Source organism: Stomoxys calcitrans, chromosome 2 (genome assembly GCF_963082655.1).
Source record: "Stomoxys calcitrans chromosome 2, idStoCalc2.1, whole genome shotgun sequence".
Taxonomy (NCBI): Eukaryota; Metazoa; Arthropoda; class Insecta; order Diptera; family Muscidae; genus Stomoxys; species Stomoxys calcitrans.
In genome coordinates this window covers 157,926,211-157,949,632 of record NC_081553.1, presented here as the reverse complement: position 1 = coordinate 157,949,632, position 23,422 = coordinate 157,926,211, and positions in this window count along the sequence as shown.

The window sequence follows — 23,422 nt, the reverse complement described above, 5'->3', positions numbered from 1 at the left end:
GAAATGTTTGCATATAATGAGAATGAAATAATACCAGCAGTTATTAATGATTGATAAGGGTTAACTTCTTGAGATTAGTGAACCTCAGTGTTATTTTTATGCCTGTTTGTTGCATTTTATGTAAGTTATGATAATGTAAATTTTGCATTATTAAACAAACTCTTGACGTTTAAATTAAATCTGTAGCAATAACCAAATGTATTGATTAGCTATGATTCCAGACATAAGGAGGATGTCAGTTATGCAGTGGTTACTCTAGTTTATAGTACCATGGGGAGGATTTATATCCACGCCTAGTTTTCAACCTAACTTAACCTACTCTAGTTAGAGAAAAACAAGGAATAAAACATTTGTTGGCTTACTAGAATGCAGTGAGTCAACATTTTTTAACTTTTAAACAACATTTTTAAACTTTATGATATTAAGTTTATACGAATAATAATATCAATATATGTTAATATATATAACTGTTATGAAAACTAAAACAATTGCGTTAATATTTGGTCACTTATTTTCAAGATTGCACACACGATTGCACCCATTAAAAATATATATATTTTTTAATTTCAGGCAATTTTAGAAATCCATTCGTAATTGGAGCGTAATACAATAGAAGTTATTAGTTACTCATAGTATTTAAATATCACACTTCTTAATATTTTAAATAAATTTTGAGGTAATTTTTTGATGTTCTATTGGTTAATTGGTGTCTTTACTGCGAAAAGTTCTACGATCTGTTTTAACTCCTTTTATTGTGTTATTGAGACAACAACTGGTTAACTCATTAATGCATAGAGCTCCCTATCAAAATTGATTCAAAATTTTTGTTTGGCGACAAATAAGAGATTAAAAAAAATACGAAAAAGCGGAAACTTAATTTTTGGAGAGGGTCCTTAGTTAAGGACGATTTGCAGGGTGTTCGCCTAATATAAAATTTTCGGTAAAAATTTAAGTCAATCAAGGATAGCTACTATAGTGTTATTCATTAGGCGGTTGATGATCTGCGTCCGTTTCCAGTGGAGCGGCAAATCTAAAGCCCGGGAATAGGCTTAGAACGAACTCCAAAGACCCAACTGCTTCGGTGGTGACATCAGGCCTAAGCATGTTGTCTGCTATCGAAACCTCGACTTATGGAGCGGATGCATGCCTATAATTTGCCTAGGCCATCGCTCTTCTCCGGCAAACCAATATGCTCTTGGAAGGTTGGAACAATATAAGGCACATCGCTCTCATATTTTGTGAGAGGCCTGGTGCGAATGATACTTGTAATGTCACCGATAAGAAGAGGGGCTTCCTTAATAGGGCTCGGAGATTCGCTGCGCAGGCTACCCAACAGGCTACACGTCTAGTTTTGAAAACAGCACGGCAGTCTTTCAAAAAGCTGCGGTCACCTCGAGGGCATCCCATGCCTAAAAAATAACTAAGGCGAGCAATAGTATTATTGGTCCATGAACCTTTGCTAATATCGCTTAGGACACCTTGGTGATGGTAGTTGTAGACAAGGGAGAAGAACATGGATGCATGCCTAGGAATAATTGGAGTGGAATAGTCAATGGAATGTGATCTGTATACTCCGATGTCCTTGCGGAATTGCCAGGGCGTGCTCCAATTTTTGAAGATGCAGGCTGGTATCGGGTCCGATAAAAACTGATTGCTTTCTTAGATCAAAGCTCAATTGAAACTGCGTCCTATGAAAGATCGAGATCTAACCGGGCGCAGTACTGGATCTAGTAAAGGAATATTTTCTGGTCCTGGTATCCAAGGACATCGCTAAAGTCTGGCGGATTGCAGGAGACTGAAAATCTCTGCTACAATCAAGACAGGAGGGGAAGCGTCGAAACGGGACCCGACAAGCTCTGTGTAGGGGGTCATCCAGGTGGATTGGACTCAAGGTGTGCCCTAGCGGGGAAGGACGAACTCAAAAGGTACTTCGGAAGCAGCAGTTAGTGTAGCATCTAAGGAGGAAGTGTCCTGAGAAAGAGTGGTTCTAACGCTTTCTCAAGTGCCCCTAGATGCGTAAGGAAACTCATCATAACAAGGTCGAACGAAGACGAGGCTAACGCAACAGTGGTGGAAATTCTTGATCCTGACTATGGTCCGGTTTCTGCAGATAAATCCCCAATTAGAAGACCGCTTCGGCGGCACTAAAGGTCCTCCCGGTGGCAGGAGGATATGACGTGGTTCTTAACCAGGAACCATGGGAGTGTAGAGAAGTGGTTCGTGGACTAAGAATTCCTGGATTTAAACTACTCAAGGAAACAGGAAATGGAAGACACACAGCCTGTATTCTTGAGTAGTCTAAAAGTTTTTCTTCTTCCGTCGCTAAGCACTGAAGAGTCAGTAGCAGTCAGCCTTGAAATTAATAAGTCTCACTGCTGGCCGGCATCCTTCTGCAGGGAAAAAGAGCCTCATTATAGGAAGTGATGCTAATGCACAACGGATATGGGGAAGTTCGGATATCAACGAAAAGGCTGAGCTGCTTATTGAATATATTATAAGTTGAGATCTGGCGTTTCTAATAAAAGAATAAACCGAAATTTACTGTAAGGAATATGCAGGAGTTAAGGATTAAGTATATGTGACTGCAGAAGTGGTCCCTCGGCTAAATAGAAGAAAGGCTGATTGGGATAAATTTCGGCACACATTCTGCACGACTATCCCTTCTAGATCTGAAAGGAAATGGAAACTGCGGAAGACATAGACATAATGGGCAAGCGGATCACGAAGTCTCTGAATGACGAGCTTATGTCATCATGTCCAAATGCCAAGCCAAGGGGCAAACAGCAACCGCTATGGTGGACCCCAGAACTGGTTAGTCTAAGGAAGGGCTGAAGAAAACTCTTCACCAGAGGGAAAGCCACAAGGGCATCACATAATTGGGAAATCTACAAGGCTGAGCTAAGAAAATATAAGGGCGAGCTGGGTTAGGTTCAGAACAAATCCTGGGTGCAGTTCTGCAACTCCGTGGGGGATACATCTGAGGCCTCTTGGCTAAAGATCCTGTACTTAAGACCTATTACGGTGGGATATATTCAAAAGTCACAGAATGTTTGGATAATGTCTAGTGAGAAAACACTAGTATTACAAGCTGTGTCCCAAAGACAGGCTCCTTGGCTTAAGGAGATATACTCTGTTAGTTTTATGTACCTGTTGGATGGAGAGACACAAATGTCATTTTCATTCCAAAAAAAAGAAAACCTTACTACACGACTGCGAAAAATTTTCGTCCTATTAGTCTGTCATCCTTTATGCTGAAGTCTCTTAAGAGGTTGATAGAAACATATCTTAGGACAAGGATTACTGGAGATATAGTAAGGGCAAGTCCACTGATACATCTTTTCACGACCTAGTCGCCTACATAGAGGGTTCTCTCACTGTTAAGGGAAACACAATGGTAGTATTTCTTGACATTGAAGGTGATTTTAATAATGTAAAACGGTCGTCAATCATGATGAACCTGGAGTTTCTAGGCATCAACACTATCGTAAGCAAGTTTATTAATAATTTCTTACTAAAAGATGCATTACCTCAAGGAGGTGTACTGTTTCCTCAACTCTGGAATGTAGACATTAACAATACGATTGTCTCTGGAAGAAAAACGTGTAAAAGAGATTCAGGAAACTCTACATGCGACAGCGAAGTAGGCTACCGAAAGTAGTCTAGGCGTAAATCCGTGCAGAAGTAGTTCTTTTGAGCAGGAGATACAAGTTATCAACAAGGCACCTGTCTCCTTGGGAGGAGAGAATGTTTCATTTACCGAAAGAGCAAAATACCTGGGTGTTCTGCTGGACAGGAAATTTGACTTCAAATCCTACATTTTGGGAAGGACAACACAGGCAACTCTTGCTGTATACGCCAGAGAGCTATTTGCATTTATCTTTTTAAACCGCGTGTCATGTGTTGGGTCCATACTGCAGTTGTCAGACCTGTATTGCTATATGTTGTTGTAGTCTGGTGGACGGCGCTTCTAAAGCAAACCTGCTGCTTAATATTCAACGTAAGTGAGCTTCCCCTTTGGTTATGCGCCGCCAAGGGACACAGTGGACTAGGGACACTTGATATCATGCCCGATGTTCCAGGTAGTGTGGATTAAACCCTACCTGAGCCCCTTTTTGATAAAAAGTATTTTATCACTATTCCTGATAGAACTGATTGGAACTAAGATATCCCTGGTAACAGAAGTTACATAGACTTCTATACGTATGGTTCCAAACTAGTCACCAGGTATGCTTTGCGATGTACTCTGAACAACTAGAATTGGTCATGTTGAGAAAGTTTCCCGACCACTGCAGTGTGTATATAATGTCATAACGACGACTAGCATAAATATCCTCTCAGACAGCCAGGCCATTAAATCCCTGGGGAATGTATTTGGGAATTCAAAGACCGCCCTCGGCTGTCACAGATCTCTCAACGAGATGGCTGAACAGTTTAAAATTCACCTGTTCGGGGTGCCGGGCTACAGAGATATATCAGGGAATTGTAGAGCGGACGAGTTTGCGGGACTAGGAACTACACTAAACATTTCCTGGGAATTGGAATCTGTGGGTATGGCTCTAGAGACATGTAACCTAAGTCTTCAGGATCAGGCCCGAATGACAACGAATAATACATGGTCACAAATAGGAAGTTGTGAGCAACCCAAAATTATAGGGCTTAATCAAGACTTGAAGAGGTCAACCGCTTTGCTGTCGCTGACTAGTACAGATATCTCAATCATTATGTCCGTTATGACAAGTCACTGTCTGATTGGAAAACATACTGACGGACTGAAGGTTGCCAATAACGACTATTGCAGAAGCTACGAGGACGTTGAAGAAGAAGAGACTATAGAACATCTGTTGTGTGTGTCCCGCACTGGTAGTCAGAAGGAGTTTCATATTAGGTTCTCATTTCTTTAAGAGCTTGGTTGAATTAGCGGTTGTGAACGTTCGCAAATTGTTGGGCTTTTTAAAGCGACTGAATGGTTCAAAGATAGGAACTAGAAGACATCTTCCTTCTACTGTTGCTGTGGTAGTGAGTCTGATGGCAGACTGCCACTTAAAATTAACCTAGCCTTCTATAGAAGAACTTTGAGTTGAATCTTAATGAAAATTATAGCATAACTGTTAAATGTGATAAGTTCCAACTTCTTTTCTATATATTGTAGTTTTCCAAAATATTCTGAAGGAATACATTACGAAACGAAAACGTCTTTTAAAGAGGACACAGAACTAATATCTATCATCAACATAGATAATTGTGTTGATTTGTTGCTTATTTCATTTGTAAGTTTATTTTCTTTCAACCATTTGTTTCTAACTTCAGGCGTGACGTGAGTGTGAGCCAATCGAGATGTTCAGGAGCCAGAATGTCCAATATGCCAGAAACTCCGAAAATTCTACGAAATCAAACATCAAACCGATGGCACATCCTCCTGCAGAGACAAAAAAGCAAATCTGGTAACTGATACACATAGTGTGTTGAGGATATGGAAAGAACACTTTTCCCAGCTGCTGGTTTCCGATGATGACTACCATGGGTATACCACAGAGCCAATCCCTTATGATGATATAGAATGTGTACCACCTTGTCAGTATAAGGTCCCAGCTGATAAACAATAAGGCAGCGGAAGCCGGTGGGTTGCCGGCTGAACTGTTTAAGACCGAAAACGACACTCGCTGATAAGGCGTATACATCAGCTCGTCTGCCCAATCTGGCAGAAGAACGCATGGCCGATGATTGGAACCTCAGCGTACTATGTCGCGTACAAACGAAAGAAGATAAAACAGAATGTGCCAACTACAGAGGCTTACGTCTCCTCTTCTCCTCTCTTTAATCCACCAAAGAGCAGATATATACACTGCGATAAATCTTCGAAAAGACCCGAGAAGGACAAATCAACACCTACCATCTTTTCTTTGACTACAAAGCCGCCTTCAGCAGCCCTATACGTTCAAAATTATTTCAAGCCATGTCTGGTTTATTGATACACGATCCTGAGTTAAAATAGGAAATAACCTCTCCGCACCATTCAATACCAAATGAAATTTCAGACAGGGAGACAGCCTATCGTGCGATGACTTTAATATCCTGCTGGAGAATATTATGCGAGATGCAGGTGTGAATAGGCATGGAACAGTATTCACAAGAGAACATATGCTACTCGCTTATGCCGACGACATCGATATTATAGGCCGGTCACGGAATAAGCAATTCCAGGCTTTGAAAGTATCAAAAGAAAATCAACGAAAATAGGTCTTACAGTAAATAGAGGTAAAACAAAGTGGATGAAAATAACTCCCACAAACCGCTGTAAATCCGAACAGATAAAGAAAATGGAGACAGTTGGGAACTACAACTTTGAGATAGCCAGCAACTTTATCAACTTCGGCACCGCCTCAAGCGAAACAAATGACACCAGTTTTGATGTGTAAAAGGGAATAAAATAAAATCTTGATCAATACAAAATGTAAACCATTACATAACAATTTAATTTGTACGATTAGAAATATGTTCAACTTATGCCTTGTTTACCAATCACTTGCCGTGATACAAAAGAAAATCGAATTTCGAAGGTAAAATTATTAAAGCAATTAATACCTTTTTTGAAAGGTTTTTTATACGTCAATAATCGGTTAAATTTAGGTCGTTATTTTTTCTGGGTATATGTTGATAGAAAATGGAATTAATTTTTAGGTAGTAACTAAATAAAGATTTTCACAATTTCCAAAAGTAGAACAGAATATATTGTGCTGCAAAGCACCCAAAAATTAAACCGAAATCGATTTTAAAGGAGAGGAATAAATACTGGAGACCCCGCTACGCAGAGGTTAGCATGTTCGCCTATAACGACGAACGTTTGGGTTCAAACTCCGGTGAAAACATTAGAAAATGTTTCAGCGGTGTTTATCCCCTTACTAATGCTGGTTACATTTGTGCGGTATTAAAACTTCTCTACCAAGTGGTGTCGCTATACGGAACGCCGTTCGGACTCTACATAAAAAAGAAGATCCCTTATCATTGAACTTAAAATTTAATCGGACTGCACACATTGATATGAGAGGAGTATCCCTTGTTCCTCAATGGAAGGTTCATGGGCAATTTAGTAATATTAGTAACAGAATAAATACTGCAGTAAAGGCATTACAAGTTTGTGTTTTTTACAACCCTAAAAAGAAAAAGAGCGTTTACCTCGATGCATACTCTTGATCAAGGTATACAGGCCCGTCTCCAGTCATTTTTGAAGAAAAGATGGCTGTTTCAACATTTCCGCACCCCACCCTTATCAGCTTAGTTATTATTTCAGGAAAGTGCAGGAATATGTATGGTGACAATTGATGTGTAATGGTCCACAATTATTAAAATATCACACTACGCAATATCTTAAAACAATTTTGAAGTATTTTATTTTTACGGTGTTGATTATTGGTGTTGTTTAAAGCTAGCATTACAGAGATGTGCATAATATTTTTTTATTTATTTAAGAATCCGTTTAAAAGTTATTTGTTACTTTAATTTTTCGTCTTATTGGCATGTTGTTTTTCTTCTTCTAAATCGTGCGTTTATCTCAAATTAATGCAGGACACCTTTTTAATTGCATTTTTGATTAATATCGATAAGGAATTTTTGTTTTCGGCGCGGTATAATAGACGGTCTGCTGGAATGCAGTGGGCTGATATAGTAGTATAAAGAACAAGAAGTAACAAGTAAAATCATGCTAAGTTCGGCCGGGCCGAATCTTACATACCCTCCACCATGGATCGGATTTGCCGAATTCTTCTCCCGGCATCTCTTCTTAGGCAAAAAAGGATATAAGAAAAGATTTGCTCTGCTATTATTATATTAATTCATGTTGGAGACCTGTGTAAAATGTTAGCCAATTCGAATAAGAATTGCGCCCTTTGGGGGCTCTAGAAGTAAAATAGAGAGATCGATTTATAGGGGAGCTGAATCGGGCTATAGACCAATTCATATCATAATAAACACGTATGTTAATGGTCATGAGAGGATTCGTCGTACAAAATTTCAGGCAAATCGGATAATAATTGCGACCTCTAGAGGCTCAAGAAGTCAAGATCCCAGATCGGTTTATATGACAGCTATATCAGGTTACGAACCGATTTGAACCTTATTTGACACAGTTGGTGAAAGTAAGAGTAAAACACGTCGTGCAAAATTTCATTCCAATCGGATAAGAATTGCGCACTCTAGAGGCTCAAGAAGTCAAGACCCAAGATCGGTTTATATGGCAGCTATATCAGGTTATGGACCGATTTGAACTATACTTGGCACAGTTGTTGAATATCGGAACAAAACACGTCGTGCAAAATTTCATTCTAATCGGATAAGAATTGCGCACTCTAGAGACTCAAGAAGTCAAGACCCAAGATCGGTTTATATGACAGCTATATCAAAACATGGACCGATATGGCCCATTTACAATACCAACCGACCTACACTAATAAGAAGTATTTGTGCAAAATTTTAAGCGGCTAGCTTTACTCCTTCGGAAGTTAGCGTGCTTTCGACAGACAGACGGACGGACGGACAGACGGACGGACATGGCTAGATCGACATAAAATGTCGCGACGATCAAGAATATATATACTTTATGGGGTCTCAGACGAATATTTCGAGTAGTTACAAACAGAATGACGAAATTAGTATACCCCCCATCTTATTGTGGAGGGTATAAAAATCTATGTCAGTTGAGCAAACTGATCCTTAATGCAATGGCGTTTGTGTTTGGTCACTTTGTTATTTTCAAGGAAACCCTTTAATGCGTTGCCATCCAAGTTGCACTTATAAAAAAATATATATATTTTTTTATTTTAGGCAAACGAAATTAATAGCAGTAAATTGATGTGTAACGATCCATTATAATTAAAATGTCACACTACATAATATTTTCAAACAATTTTGAAATATTTGTTCTTGTTGTATTCATTAACGGGTTTATTTAAAACAAACATTACCGTGATCAGTGTAATATTTATTTATTTATTGATTAAAAAACACTTTAACATAATTATTTGTTCAGTTACTTACTACCCCTAGGTGTATTCAATTACCCTTTAAAGTATATCTATAATCTGGGACGCTAAAAAGCATATGGTGAACACATTACGCTTGGAAAATATAATATAATTAGTTATAGGATGTATAAGATATTGGACATTGATTACCGAGCACAATACCATACCATATGAAGTTTTTTTTATGTGACGATTCTTCCTAATTTGGGAATTTCGTTATATATTGTTGTAGTTTTGTTGTAGTATTTTCCATAAACACGGTCTAAATCAGGGCATTTTTCAATATAGATGCCATGTAGACCACTCTAGTGAAAAAATTTCATTGGCTTATAAAAAGTGTTTCTATAAGTTTTATTATAATATTTAATAACAGTGAATTAAAAAGCATGAATTAAAGAATACGACCTAAATGCACCTTTAAATAATGTATTCTATTTAATGAATAATTTATATAATTTCCTTCAAACATGTAAAAACAATGTATTCCTTTATTTGTACATTTCATGTATTATGAATAATGTATTTTGGAATCAAAAAGCATTAGAGGCTATAACAAGAAATTGGCTTATATCTAAAAAAAATTTAAACAATATACATAATTACCTCACCGAAAGTAAATTTAATACCAAACCCAGCACAAAGAGAAAAATTCATGTATTCATATATTCAAAACAATACCGGATGGAATGGATAAATTATTACACAATTGCATAGAGAACATCAATTTAGCTAATAACAGCAACCACCGTCTACTGATTTTAAATTAAAATTGTTTTACTTTTGGAAAAGCTATAAACAATTATTGCAATTCCAAACGGCACGAATGTCGTTTTTAACGCAGATGCCTGCCATCATGTGCCAAACATACGAGGCCCAAGGCCTGAACACAATGCGTCTGTACACTGTTCACCTGGGGGAAAGAAATCGCCCTTAGGCGACCTATAGCCAGCATACAAGAGTATGCACTAAAACAACATACATCAGGACGATATACACAAACAGAATACGACATCCCACACGTATCAGCTCCAACATGGGACTCAACAATCACCCCTCACGGATGTCCGAAGACGACCACAAAAGCTACGGGAAACAACAATGGCCAAACGCCGCAGAATACACATGGGCAAGGCAGGTGCCAGGCCATGTCATGCGCAGCACCAAGTCACCCGGTTTGCCACTACAGGAACACCTCGTCGTTGATGACTAGTGTGTATTCATGCCTCCACTAAGTCTTGTCCGTCTCCTAATAAATACTTCCCGGTAAAAGTTGGCCCGGGAAAAGGTGGCAACAGTCGTCTCGCCTTCAATGGTCCTACTGAAGTCCCACACCGCCTCGCTAATCCCCATCGCGCCTAAATCTCTAATGTCTGTATAGTACGGGCATTCGGTCAGTACATGCCTCCCGTCTTCAGGTTTTCCACAGTCGCACAGATCAGTCGCGGATAAGTTCCTCTGATGCAAAAATGCATGTTATGTGTTATGAACACATAAAACGTTCTATGTGTATGTGCTTTGTACCAACTAGGGAAGTAAGCGCTTTTTCACCCACGGGACAAACATTTTTTTTTCACGCAGATTGAAGAATTACACCACATTAATTCTATTTTACATGCTTACCAAATGTCATTAATAATCGGTTATAATAGAAAATCAACGGTGGCAAGCAGAAGGAGTTCCACTTTATAACAAGGATTTCAGACCAAAGCTGATTTGAGTAAACGACTCGTTTTCTCTTTATTGCAAATTTTGCAAATGAACATTCCACTAAGGAATAGTGGCACACTATTTTTTTTCTCTTTATAATGCTTTGGAAACGAGCCATTTGAGGATTGTCAACTCAAATAAATGTCTAAATTGTGCAAAGTAAACACAGCCCCGAATAACGCCAAACAATAAAAGGCTAATTTCTTATTTAAAAAAAAAATTATAACATAAACAAGTTTTTACAAATATAACAAAAGAAAAAAAAAATCTTAAGAATAAAACATCGTAACATTTTAATTGTAGTTTCGAAAAATTAAATTTGCAAAAAATTTCAACTGTTTGGCATCCATGAATGATGTTGGACACCGGTTTCGAATCCTGGCTAGAATATTAAAAAATATTTCAAAGCGTTTACTATGCCATCTATTGTAAAAACTGCTCCCCAAAGAGGTGTCCCACTACGCCACGCCGTTCGGACTCGGCTATAAAAAGAAGGTGTCTTATCATTGAGCTTAAACTCGAATCGGAAAGCGCTAATTGATATGTGATAAGTTTAACCCTATTCCTTTATAGAATTTTCATGAGAAAATTTGCATTGGCATTTGAACAAAGAAGTACAAGAAATGTTTGTAGCGTTTTGCCGTAAATCGTGAATTTTATTAAGATCGTTTAGATATTATGCTAAGATGGGATAAGAAGTGGATAACATGCTGAAGACACGGGGCAACAAAGTTGAATGCTGCTATGGTGGAGCTCCGGCTTCAGAGGGAGGGCAAAACCTTGCCAGAATACCATGCGATAAGGTATTCTTAAAAGTAAGGTTTAAGTGGCAGTCTGTCATGAGACTCACTAAGACGTTTTCGTCCATTGTGGTACCGCAGGAACAGTAGAAGGAAAATTCCCTCTAGTTCCTACCGTTGAACCATCCCAATCGCTTTAAAAAGCTCAACAACTTGCGAAAGTTTACATCTGATAAATCCGACAAGCTCTCAAAGAAATGAGAGCCAAAAGTAGAATTCCTTCTGACTACCAATACGGGACACACACACACAGCAGATGTTCTATAGTCTGTTCTTTCTAGACGTCATCACAGCTTCCGCAGTCTGATCGCAAAACAGACTGCGGAAGCTGTGAGGACTGACTACCAGTGCGGGACACACACACACACAGCAGATGTTCTATAGTCTGTTCTTTCTAGACGGCCTCATAGCTTCCGCAGTCTGATCGTCATGACAATGACCTGTCACTAGAGGCATATCCACAGATTCCAGTTCCCCTTTTTATTGCAAAATCACACCGCACTACCAACAAAGAGTTAGCACAACTACCTACCGGACAAAATTTCAATTTCAGTTAGTAATGCATACGGACTTGCAAACCCAGATTCTAATTCCCGGGCCGGCCAATATTTATTTTCTCTCCCACGACAAGGAACTGTAGACTGTCACCTCAAGTTCTTTGCACGAGCCACGATCTCCCATCTTTCATTAGCAACAATAACAACAGGGTCGCAAGTGTATCGTGAAAACCTTTTCTGAACTATCATGCACTTGGACTAAAGGCACAATCCATTAGCATTTGCCAAATTATAAATCCTAAACAGGTCATGGTTCAGCATCCTGACATGGTCTACTAGGCTTTACTTAGAGCTAATTATATAGACCTGCACATCATCCGCATACTGGGGCTTACAAAATGAGAGATGGCAACGCTGAACAAATAAAAGCATTGCTATCTTTGAAGAAAATGGGTTAGAAAATGTTTTGCTTTTTTGTTGTTATCATCATAATAGTTATGTGAATGGAAGCACAGAGCGTCTGCTTTGAAAACGGACGTTTTTTGGTTCAACTCTCGCGGCGACAAAAAGTAATGTCTTATTTAATTTAAAATTGCAATGATTCATATTAAATTTGTCGTCTTCAAAAAAAGTTGAGCAATCGAGAGCGTTGGGGTGGGGGACAGGTAGAATTTGTATTGCGTAATAAAGATGTGTCCGCCAATCACCAACTAGACCATCCGAAGAGTTTGGAAACCGCTATTTTTTCAATAATTTTACATTTAACGTTTCAGTTTCAATGGGTTTTAGTTCATATTTTACTTGTGGGAAGTTAAAAATGAACTAACAATACGTAACAACTATTTTGATTTTGTCAAAAAATTGATCAGCTCTGTTTCAATGCTTATAAGTTCTTATTTTACTTGTCGGAATTTCAAAGTGAACTAATACAATGTATGCACTCTAACTATTTCGTAGCTGTTAAGAAATTGTTGAAGTCTTTACGAGCATATAATTCTTTAGCACTATATTAATATATTAATTATTATTAAAATATCACACTACATCGTTACGTGTATATCAATTGAGTGAAATTAGCTTCATACAAATAATGTACATCAAGAAACTAATCTCTGAACGCAGGATTTGTTAAACTAAAACAATTGAGCTAGTTTTTGGTCATTTTGTTATTTTCAAGAGAAATATGATATTATACACACATGGTTTTTGCATACGGCTTTAATGAATACATTATTTTTTTCTTTCCAATTTCAGGTATTTGTAGAATTTCTATTTTGTAAAGTATGACAGTTGTTCATAATTATTAAAATATCACGCTATTTTATTTCACACTACATTGTTATATTTATATCAATTGCGTGATATTAAAGGCCTGTCTATGCTCTCGTAAACATACCGTAAATCAAGAAATATTCATTTACAGCCACTGCCTTTTGCCCAACAACAAAATATTGAGTACACTATCTGTCAAAATCAGTGATTAGTGCAACTCTGATTTTGTGTATGTTACTAGTTAGCACAATTTTTCGTTGTTTGTGTGAGACATGGTTCTTGACTATAATACACACACAACCAAAACTCGTTGACAGATAGTGTACTTCGCGAGAAAAAAATTGTTTGCAGCTGTTTACGAATTTTGTCATGCCGTAAATTTTGTCATGGAAAACGTGTCAGCTGTTTTGTTTTGGATTATGAATACACATACAAATTATCACAGTTTATTTTTGTAATGTAATAGTTTAGGTTGAATGGGTGAGTTCACTCGGTGGCCAGTCTGTGGTAAAAAGAAAATGAAAAATATGTGATAAAAGGAAATTACAAAGGGGTAAGCGCCAATACGGCACCGTCGTCTGCGCTAATCCATGTTAGCACTATGTCGTGAAACTGGAGTCTATTAAGGGATTCCACACATTCCGCCAAGAACTTCGACCTCAATGTCCTAGAACGCACGGCTTTGAGGGCCGCGATATATGTATATATATATGTATTTCGAAAACTTTAAATGCCTTCCCAGAATTTGTTATGGCATAGAGCTTTACTTGAAAGAAAATACACTCGTCCGGCAGTCTAGCCGAGGTACCGATATTTTGTGTGTCGGAGTATGGCCCCAGTCTTGGAGCTGTCTATAAAGACCGAGGTATCACACAGGATTCGCTCTCCATTCCTCCCTACCGGGAAGAGGATTCCAGTGAACACCCCATTTTTGCGGCGTTCCCCTTATCACCTGCCTTCTGACTACATTATCTCCGGAGTCCAGGTTAATAACCCCTCACGTAGCTTACAGTCATACAGGGAGCAACTCAGTTGGAACCCCGTGCGGTTCAGGGCGGTGACTGTCAACCCATCTCCTCGTTATTAAATGCTCTATTAATGTTAAGGGAAGCAGCTATCGCGTTTTCCTTCAGTAGGAGAGACGTCGCGACTTCTCGCACCACTTCGTGGAGGGCCGCCTATGAGGTATACCTGAAGTTTTCGACGTCGTACCCTCTCTCACCTTCAAGTCTTTTTTGCTAATAAAATTGTTTCGTTTATAATGTCAAATGCTACGTTTTATAATAAGCATAATTGCCTCTTTACATTTACGATACATTTATTCTACATTTACGAGAGCATAACAAGACCTTAACATTATACAGATAATGAATATCAACATACAAAACTATAAACGCAGGATTTCTTAAACTAAGACAATGACGCTAGTATTTGGTCACTTTGTTATTTTCAAGAGAAATGTGATGTTATACATACATTGCTTTTGCATCCAGCTTTATTGAATACATTATTCTTTTTTTTCTTTTAATTTCAGGTAACTGCAGAATTCCTAATTTGTGAAGTATGCCAGTTATTCACTATTATTTAAATATCATACTACATCGTTACATGTATATCAATTGAGTGAAATTAGGTTCTTAGAAATAATGTACATAAATATATAAATCTCTGAATACAGGATTTGTTATTTTCAAGAAAAATTTCATATCAAACACAGATTGCGTTAGCATCCTGGTTTAAGGAATACATAATTTTTATTGTTAAGTTATTGCAGAAGTTACTATTTGTGAATTATGAATGTGATTCATTTTTATTAAAATATCACACAAAGTCGTTACATGTATATCAATTGGGTGAACTTAGCTGCATACATACTTTTATATGTATATCAATTTAAAATCTTCTGAAAAAAGGATTTCTTGGACTAAAAAAATTGAGCTAGTATTTGGTCAATTTGTTTATTTTTATGAACAATTTTATACTATACAAACAATGCTTTTGCATCCAGGTTTAAAGATAACATAATTTTTTTAATTTCAGGTAATTGCAGAAATCATAATTTGGGACTTCACATGTATATCAATTTATTGAAATTAACTTTATACGAATAATGTATCTCAACGTACAAAACTGTGAACGCGGGATTATTTAAACAATGACAGTTGCGCCAGCAGTTGTTCACTTGTTCAAGAAAAATGTGGTGCTGACTCACATTGCGTTTGTATACAGGTTCAAACAAAACGTTTCTTTTAAATTCAGGTAATTGCTGAAATCTATTGATATTTCGAGGCTATTAAAGTTAAATATCCATTCAATCGGATATTTTCCGGTTGCAGACCATAGGTGATCTGTTTTTATTACAAATAGAACACATAAAAACCTTTTTTTTTTTAAGTTAGGCAGAAGAATGTGTTTCTGTGTTGTAAAATCAATTGACTGGTAGTCTGTAAATATGCTTACTCCTATGGTAAACGACGATTACTTAGAGTAGCAGTTGGGCAAGTGTGTTTGTTAGTAATAGTTGGATGTCTTCATTTGGTAGAAACATATGAAGTTCCGCTATTTTCTTCCTTGCTGCGCTACAAATGAAAATACTCTTAAGAGCATAGTTTCAACCTAGAAGACATACCTTTTTGACAAATCCTACCCACGAGTTTGGGTGTTTCCAAACGAAATCGCCATCTAGAAAAGACATTTTCTGCCTAACTTATAAAAACAAGGTTTTTTGCGTTCTATTTGTAATAGAAACAGATTACCCTATGGTCTGCAGCCGGACAATATCCGATTGTATGAATTATTTCAAGACCAAATAAATTTAGCGCAAGACATGCGTTATTTATTATCATAAAAAATATCACACTGTATGTCTTAAACAAATGTTCAAGTTTTCCATTAAAATGGTTTTTAATAAGAAGGACGAAATTGCTTTCATATTTGAATAAAAGACAGGCTCGGAGATTGTTGCAATTCATTTAAATGTTTTTTGTCTTTCCCATATTACACAGATGGATCAAAGCTAGAGGATAAAGTGAGCAGGAACTGAGTTTGTTTTCGACTGCCGAACTCGGCATATAAAAGGAGGCCCCTACCATTAAGCTTTATTTTAAACTTTATTCGGACTGCACTCATATCATTGAGAGAAGTTCCTTAATGGAATGTTCATGGGAAATTTAGTAGTAGAAAACAAACAATGAATTTGGACCCATAGCAATTTAATCTTTTTACCCAAAAGTCTTGGAAAAATTAATAAGTTCCCGGATAACAAGGTTTCTTGAAAATGAGAAAATGTTGACTGAGTACCAGTCTGGGTTCAGGAAAAAAAGAATCTGCATGTCGCCGAAGAGCTTCGTCAAAAATAGAAAAAACTATGATATCTATGCTCGTCCTTTATAAACCTAAGTAACGCGTTTGACGCTGTAAATCATAATATTTTTAATTAATCAAAAATCTATTTTATTTCTCAGATACAGACTGCAATTTAATTGCATCTTATTTGTCAAATTGTATTCAATATGTTGTCCTTAAGGAAAAAAATCGAAAGCATTAGATTTATCGCGAGATTTGCCTAAGGGCTCAATGTTCTTGGTTCTTTATTGTTTACATAAATGACCTTCACGACGTTCCTGAAACATTCAGTTTACAAATGAATGCGGATGATGTACTACTATATGCAAGTACAAACACCGAAAATGTCAAATCTGTATCTCAAATCTCAATAAAGATTTACAAGCAATCAGCGAATGGATATGCACTAACTGTTTAAATAAAGGGTGATTTTTTAGCTATTATATTTTTGGCAACACTGTTTTAAATAGCTGACGCACGTCGTGTTTTGTTTCACTGTCAAACATCTTCAATTTGGTATATAATTTAACCATGAATTGTCTGTTAAAAATGTTCATCTTGCACTCATTTTTGGCTCAATGGGTACGTAAATGAACAGAGTTGTCGATTTTGGACTAAATATCAGCCAGAAGCATTGCAAGTTACGAATGTATTCAGAAAAAGTCACAGTTTGGTGCGGTTTATGGACTGGTGGCATCATTGGACAGTACTTCTTCAAGGAGGATGCGAATCGTAATGTAACTGTGAATGGTGAGCGCTTCCGTGAAATGATATCCAACTTTTTTTGTCCAAAATGCAGGAGTAATGGACTTATTGAGAGGCGAGTTCGGTGAACATTTTATTTCACGTTTGTTACTGGCCAATTGGCCTCCTAAATCGTGCGATTTAAGGCCTTATACTATTTTTTGTGGGGCTATGTTCTAGCTCATGTCAATACAGACAAGCACGCTTCAATTGACGCATTGGAAGACAACATCGAAATATTTATTCGTCTGATACCGGACGAAATGTTGGAAAGAGTATGCCAAAATTGGATCATTTGAGGCGCAGTCAGGGTCAACTTTTGTATGAAATAATCTTCAAGCATTAAATTATATGGACCATACTATCGATTCAAACAAAAATTTCATGCATTTTGCTGAACTTTATATGTTTTTTTTTTTTTGAAAAACTTTCCTATAGCCCTTAAAGAATCACCCTTTATAAATCCCTTAAAATCTAAACTTATGATTATTGGCAAATCTCTAGACTCTCTAGCCGATTTAAAAATTTCGGACACTACTTTTCAGCGAGTAGAGTCATCTAACAATTTGGGTTTGACTTTCAACGCCAAGTTGACTTGGTCTATCTACATAAATCGAGCTTCCGACAAAATTTATGGTATTTTAAGAAACCTATGGAAATTATGTGCATCGAATCCTCAAGATATTCGTCTGCTGTTCTTAATCATATTTAATCCCAACGCTTCTCTTTGGCTGTGAAGTTTTTGCATGCTGCGACTATAATGACACAAGGATACTTGATCTTGCCTATAATGCGAACATTTCGGTGTTTTCATACCAAATCATCAATGTCCAATTTGACAACTATCCTAAAATTGACTAACTTAAGAACCTCCATATCTGTACAACCGTTTACAGTTGACAAAATCCACTAGAGGAGAAAAGCTAATTTTATCCAGATTTAGAAAACTTTCTTCAGAACGATAACTCTTTATAAGCACATCACGTTTTTGAAACTCTCTTCCTGCGAAATCGTTGTGTGAAAGGTATGAAACTTGTGTTAACAAACGTACCCCTGGTTTTTGTCTGGAAGCCACATTTTTACTCCAATTTTTCTAAAACTTGGCAATCGACCCATGGACGAATCGATTAATATTTTGATGAAGCTCCCATGAAAGGGTAAATTTCAAAAGTGAAGTTAAATGGAATTGAGAGTAGATAAAATTCGAGTTTGGGAATGTTTTATACATCGTTAGAATGGTAGCGGAACTAAAATAAGGTGTATTGCTTAAATAAGGCGGCCGGTATTCATGCGGAATAGTGACGGCAACAAAACAAAAATAGTAAAATAAATCATCGTGGAACTTTTTTGCTAGTGAGAAACTATTGAAATTTAGTAAAATAAATGAGTCAAATAAGCATTTAAGACTTTTCTTAATACTTCCGTTTAATGAAAATTAAAAATAATAATAATACTTTGATGGTCAAAATTTACGAAATTTTTAAGTAAATAAGAGTACCTTTTTTTGGAAAAATTTGGAAGTTAAAAAAATATATTTTTCATTTTCATATTGACAACGAAGCCACTTGTTAACCGCTGAAGATATTGATATAATTCTTTTTTATTTGTGCATACAATGGGTTAAATTAGCTTACAAATTGACGGAGTTATTAAGAAAAGACTGAAAAAAACTATTTGATATTTTAAAATTAAACCATACCTCATTAATGGTAAGTGGAGTAAAGTACATTACGCAGGATTTTTAGATCTCGTCTTTCTCCAGAGTCCTTAATTATTCAAATCGGTTCAGTAGATCAAAAGTTGAAGTTTGGAGAAGTGGTCAACTTTGTTATTAAAGATATAGACCATCTTCGCAAAAGCCCAAATTATCCTCTTCAAATGTCTAGAACATTTTTAACTGTCCAGATCAACAGATAATAAGTTGTAGACTTATTTCTAATTTTTTTCTACTTGGCATACGTCGTTTATGGCGAAAATCAGAATATTTGCAGTTTTTAAGTGGTTTACCAGGATAAAACCACATTAAGGTATTGACTACCTACATCTTCAGGAGTGACAAACTTTATTGAAAATATTGAAGCTTCAACAAGTAATTTTGCAATAAAAAATTAGTATCTTCAAACTGCCTCAAATTTCTGCCTTTCCACAGCTAAAATTAAAGTTTTGGCCTCAGTTACTGCAAGTACATATATATCCCCATTTTAGCTTATTATTATGAGTGCTGGTTAACTCAAAACAACCTCAAAAATGTCGCCAGCATTAGGAGGGGATAACCACCACTGAAACTGCTTTCTAATGTTCTCGCCGGGATTCGAACCCATGCGTTCAGCGTCATAGGCAGACATGTTAACCTTTGCGCTACGGTGGTCTCCGTGACGCAGTGGTTTGCATATGTTGGTAATATTGAGAGCTATTATTTAAGGCAATTTTCAACCAATTGTTTATTATTGCGTCCCAGTTTAGTCTTTGTCAACAAAATGTCACATTAAAAAATTACAAATTGCCCAAAACAGTCTACACTCGCTCACAAACATAGAGTTGGTCCAGGACAAAATAACAAGACTGACGCAAAACTTCAAAATGTTTTAGTATCAGCATAATTTATCACCTACAGAATGCACCTACATAAACATATGTACATATCAATAATACAAAAATGTTAATTAAATGAATTTATAATTTTAAGGTAGAATAGAAACTCGAATTTTCTAAACTTTTATTGATTTATATATTGATTAAATGTAAAACGAAAATGGTATGCTAAATAAAATGAAGGAATTGTCACCACAGTAATATCGGCAACTTTCTATTATTTACCACGGTATTCAAGAAACACATAATGAACGACAATTTATATACACGCACGTGGCCAAAATTGGGAGTCATCGTATTTACAAAACAAATAGACAACGAAAACCAACATTTTCTCCGAAAAAATGGTGCAACGAATGCTCTTAAAACTCTCCCTGCTCTTAATTTTCTTCGATTATATCTAATCTAATATTTACCCATATCAAAAATCTGTGCATAGACCAGCTTTTGGCGTTAGTATTTGGTTACTTTGTTATTTTTAAAGTAAATGTGATTTTAACTACACATTAATTGTGTTCGTGTACTCAAAAATTTTTGCAAATTTTCAAAAATTGTTACTGGAAGTCGATCGCGTACTTTACTTGCCAGCAGAAGATTGCAAGAGAGCAAGCAGAAATTTGCAGCATCGAACAGCTGTTTTATGAAAACCAGCTGTTTAATTCAAATAAATAGTAAAATAGACAAAAGGCTGTTCTTACTCTCAAATGTTTACTGGGAAAGTACACGAATACACCTGTTTTTACATCCATGCATCAATTATTTAAAAAATACCTTATCTTTTATATCAGGACATTGCAGAATTATATTTTAACGTAGTTGGTGTGTAACGAAGTTATTGATTATTGTTGAAATATCACACTACAATTTTATGGCTGTTCTATTGGATAATGGTTTTCTCAACAACAAAAATTGAATTGATACGTGTTACCTTTCTTTTATTTATTGATTATATATTGATAACTGATATTATTGATAACTGTCTAACAAACATAGGGATTTTTGTTTGTTTCTCTTTCGAGACGAGCTCAATGATTGGAGATTTTATTTGCGAATGGAAAAGGAAAGCCTGAGATAGCAACTTGGTTAGAAGACTTTTCAACCATATAAGGTGCGATGGCTTCAAAGATCGTACGTTGGTATGTTGTATTTGAATCGTAGTTATTGCGATAACGCCTCTATGATACAATTACCACATTAACCACCCTCGACAACCCTGTCCATTAGCTGTAATTTTTCCCAATGCGTGTGTTTTTTGGTTTATTTTATTTTTTTTATTGAGAAAAATGCTAACTAAGCGTCTAGAGTTGTGGTTGATTTTGCTAATTGTACTCTGCTAATTGTTAGAAAAATCGCAAAACAACCACTGCCAGCACAAATTTTGTTCGTTTTCAATGGTTCGGTTTTTCTTCTTGTTATTTGATTTATTTACCAAAAATATAAAACAATAAGTGCAGTTAAAAAAAGTCTATTGGTAAACGCAAAAAAAAAATAAAATAAAAAGTTTGGAATATCTTTGGGAAAGAAAAAAATCTATTTATTAGGTAAGAACTATTTTTAACCTAACCGTGTAACATTTACCGCCACAGTTGAGCGTTGGTCGTTTGCCGCTTTTTGATGTAAAAGTCAGTTCGTTTATGGTAAAACCTCAAAATGTTTTGTATATATATATATATATATATATATATATATATATATATATATATATATATATATATATATATATATATATATATATATATATATATATATATAAAACCAAGAATTAGTCTTTTAGTTTACGCCTTTCTTCGCTCTCCGCCAGTTGGAAGGTACACAACACATAAATAGAGTAAATAAATCTGTTTTGGGTGTATATATTATTTGCTATTGCAATATATTATTGGGTTGCCCAAAAAGTAATTGCGGATTTTTTAAAAGAAAGTAAATGCATTTTTAATAAAACTTAGAATGGACTTTAATCAAATATACTTTTTTCTAAAGCAAGCTAAAAGTCACAGCTGATAACCGACAGAAGAAAGAATGCAATTACAGAGTCACAAGCTGTGAAAAAATTTGTCAACGACGACTATATGAAAAATCCGCTATTACTTTTTGGGCAACCCAATATATATGTATGTATATTATGACCATAGCATACAGTTCAGTGTGAACATAGAGCATCAATTTGTCAGGAATAAATGGTATTATTTGGGCAAACTTTGTATTAGTCACAAATTCATAAAAGACGCAATTTTATCGTAGACAAAGTCACAACGTTTTTCATAAAAAATGTTTACCTGTCGAAATTTTGGTTAAGGGTAACAATTATCAAATGATTACTATCAAATTTCGCTCGTGAAACAATTAAAATAGCAAGAATAGTTAACCTAGCGGCCGGTTTCATTTCTTTTAAGGTTTTTTAAATTATATGGCAATATTACGCAGCAAACCAGCAACATTGTGCAGCAATCAACAAATGATGATTGGTGTCCTTTGAATTGTTATTATTAAAATATCACACTACACAATATCTTGAAATAATTTTTAAGTATTTTATTATTAATGGTTTTGTTTAGCACATGCCTTATAGTAATCTGCATAATATATATTTATGTATTGATTGAAAAAGAATTGTTTAACAATATGACTTACGTTAATTAATTGTTTAATGCAAAATAAATTTTTTTAGGGTATGTTGGCATGCTGGGTTTTTTAACTTTTTTCCAAATCATCGAGGCGATAAATTACACAATCACCTTATATAAGATATATCTAAGGGTTGGTACTCTATTCGGCTTTTCACGTGTACCACTGTCAAACTCCATATAAAGAAACCTATAAGCTAAAACCATGTGAAATAAATAAATGCATTTTTTATGCTAATGGCTTGAAAGGAGCGCTTAAAACAACTAAACCTGGTGTAATATGAATGCAAGATTGAGTTAGTACAAAATAGTTCATGTAATTATGTTTAAAAAATTATGATATTGTTGTAAAAAAGGAATACTCCGCTTAACGAAATATTACTAAGAACGCACGTGACTAGTGCCAAAGATAAAACGGAGAGATTAGACATCGCAATGAGCTCAATTTTCCTTTAAAACATTCCTTTCTATGTTTACTTTATACAAATGAAAAGTAATGGGTTATATTTTAATGAAAAATGTTCACGAAACTGGAAAGAAAAGGAATCTTTTGGATTTTTTTATATCAAAAACACTACCACTTTTACGCTGCTAATGTTATTCACACGTTTCATTTTTAATTTGTACAGACATATATTGGCACAATTTGAATGAAACTTTTACTATAAACAACCAGGAAAATAAGTTTGCTGATATTAGCAAACATTGTCTGCTGATTTTAAATGAACTGTTTTAACTTTCGAAGGAGACAGTTACAATTTTGTGACAAACGAAATTAAAACATTTCCTGAATTTTAATTTTTCTAATTTTTTCGCATTAATTT